The sequence below is a fragment of the Bos grunniens genome, chromosome 14 (genome assembly GCF_055505025.1).
Source record: "Bos grunniens cultivar Pamir isolate PY7600 chromosome 14, Bosgru_T2T1.0, whole genome shotgun sequence".
In the NCBI taxonomy this organism is placed as follows: Eukaryota; Metazoa; Chordata; class Mammalia; order Artiodactyla; family Bovidae; genus Bos; species Bos grunniens.
In genome coordinates, this window is record NC_141178.1 from 52,074,236 (window position 1) to 52,077,138 (window position 2,903).

The 2,903-nt window shown below is 43.7% G+C and overlaps 1 pseudogene; it reads left to right on the plus strand.

The window, feature by feature from the left end:
* Positions 1–403: 403 nt before the first annotated feature.
* On the plus strand, positions 404–780 carry LOC147359425 (mitochondrial pyruvate carrier 2 pseudogene; annotated as a pseudogene).
* The last annotated feature ends 2,123 nt before the right edge of the window (positions 781–2,903 follow it).

Below are 2,903 nucleotides of genomic sequence, written 5' to 3' on the forward strand. Positions count from 1 at the left end.
GAGAGTAGGGCATGAAGCATTGCTGCTGCTGTTGCTAAGTTGCTTCAGTCGTGTCCGATTCTGTGCAACCCCATAGACGGCAGCCCACCAGGTTCCCCCATCCCTGGGATTCTCCAGGCAAGAACACTGGAGTGGGTTGCCATTTCCTTCTCCAATGCATGGAAGTGAAAAGTGAAAGGGAAGTTGCTCAGTTGTCCAACTCTTCATGACCCCAGGGACTGCAGCCTACCAGGCTCCTCTGTCCATGGGATTTTCTAGGCAAGAGTACTGGAGTGGGGTGCGATTGACTTCTCTGATGAAGCATTGAGGCTGGAGGAAATGACCAGCTACCCTTCACCGCCAGCTAGGAACAAGCATGTGGCCACTCTCCCACAAGGCTGCCCATGATCACTCATCCATAGAAATGTCAGCCGCCAGCATCCAGGGCCTGCAGGCCACCTACAACCAGGTCCTTGATGAAGTGGGAGTTCCTCCTGAGAACTTGAGGCCATTGTACAACCACCCAGCCGGTCCCACAGTGTTTTTTTCTGGGCTCCAATTACAAAATGAGGATTGGTGTGCGCTGAACCAGCTGGCATGGCCAGACCTGCAGAAAAACTCAGCACAGCTGAAGCTACTCTTCTGGCTACAGGGTTTATTTGGTCAAGATACTCACTTGTAATTATTCCAAAAAACTGGAGTCTGCTTGCTGTTAATTCCTTTGCAGGGACAGCAGGAGCCTCTGAGCTCTCTCATATTTGAAGATATAACCAAGAACTAAAAGCTAAAGCAAACAAATAAGAGTTCCTGATCACCCTAACAATCTTGATGTGGACCATAGCCACCGAGACCTAGTCTGATTTATTATCTGGTTGTTGATAAAGTGATGCTAACCGTGCTAACGTTTATCAGGCATAAACTCTAACTATAATCAGGAGATAGTATTGATACTTGATTCAACAGGAAAATGGAGCAAACTTTTAATAAGACAAAGAAAAAACAAAACTGTGGGAAGAATGGTTCAAAGGAATAGTTGGAAGATTTCCTCAAATCTACCAGGAGCTATATCTTACATTTCTTTCCTCTTTGCAAATTGATTCCATTCATCTTCCAAGTCTTACATGCTGCAGCTTTCAACCTTTCTTTCACCAAACCCAACAATCTTGGATTTTCCTTGTCAATCTTAGATCAGGTGACAATCTCTGTATCAATCAAATACGTTAGTTTTTAAACTTCAGTTGAGTTTTATAATTGGCCCACTCATAAGTCATTTCACTATGATCAGGGGGTCATACAAACACACAGTAAGATTCCAAGGTAGTCACAAGGAAGAGGCAAAAAAAGTTATAAGATAAGAAGAAGCTGCAGAGGTGGTTTCCTCAGCAGACAGTGCCACAGATGTCTAATAATATTGACATTTGATTAAAAAAAATTGCTTACCAAGTGTCTGTTATTTCATAATATAGCCCCCAAATATACTCTAAATGTTATAGCTGTGTCAAGGCCCATTAAGGCCTTAGCCGTGGATGCACAGTCAGATAAGACATTATCACAATTACCACATAACTAGTTCTCTCCACTACAGGAACTACTGCATTGGCTTCTAATTTCTTTGTCTTGCTTCTGACTCCATGCTACAAAGTCAGCAAGCCATGGGAAAAGATCAGGCATTTAGCGCTCTTTTCTAATATGCTGGCAGGGAAACGCTGACTAGCTTATACCATCAGAATTTCAGTAACCTATCAAGTAAAAACTAAGTTCTATAAATTATGACCCATTATTGGCATTACTGCCATGCAGATAAGGACTATAAATTGTGGTCAGATTCTGCTATTTCAGCAACAAACTGTTCACCTGCCACTTACTCAAGAAGCATTTCTTAAACCTCTGTTAACCTCTCTGGGAAGGAGCCCCACGCACATTCTCTGTGGTCACTGGCTCTGTCTTTCAGAAATATTTATTAAAGAAGCACTTACTGAGCACCTGCCAAGCTCTGAAGGACAAAAGCTACACATAAATAAATTATTTGAATGCCAAGTGATAAGTTTAATGATGGATATGCAAAGGCTTGGGGTGAGTCAAGTAAGAACACTTAATCATCCTGGAAGACAGCACTGACTTCTTTGAGATGGCACTTGAATCGTCTTAAGTAGTTGGTAGGAGTTAACCAGGCAAAAAGGAAGGAGGGAATTCTAGGAAAGTATGAATAAAGGGAAGCATCATGGTATGAGCAAGAAACTCACACTTTGGTGTTCCTGAAGAATAAACAAAAGGAAGTGAGTGACAAGAAACGAGGCTGCAGAAGACAATAGGGATCACATGGTGAAGAGCCTTGGATACCAGATTAAAGGAGCTTAAATTTAACCTCTTTAGAGGGAGAGACTTCCCCGGTGGCCCAGTGGTTAAGAATCCACTTTGCAATGCAGGGGACTTGGGTTCAAACCCTGGCTGGGGAACTGAGTGAAAGTTGCTCTGTTGTGTCCTACTCTTTGCAACCCTCCAGACCTGAATACTGGAGTGCGTAGCCTTTCCCTTCTAAAGGGATCTTCCCAACCCAGGGATTGAACTCAGGTCTCCTGCATTGCAGGCGGATTCTTTACCAGCTGAGCCACAAGGGAAGCCCAAGAATACTAGACTGGGTATCCTATCCCTTCTCCAGTGGATCTCCCTGACACAGTAATTGAACTGGAATCTCCTGCATTGCAAGTGGATTCTTTATCAGCTGAGCTAACAGGGAAGTCTTAGAGAACTAAGATATCCCATATTCCATGGGGCAACCAAGCCTGGCCCATGGGACTGGCCCATGCACCCCAATGTGAAAGATCTTGCATGCCACAACTAAGAGAGAATGTAGCCAAATAAATGTTATTTTTTAAAAACATCTTTAAAGCCATTGGAGCATCTCAGTGCCAGGCGGGGGGTGG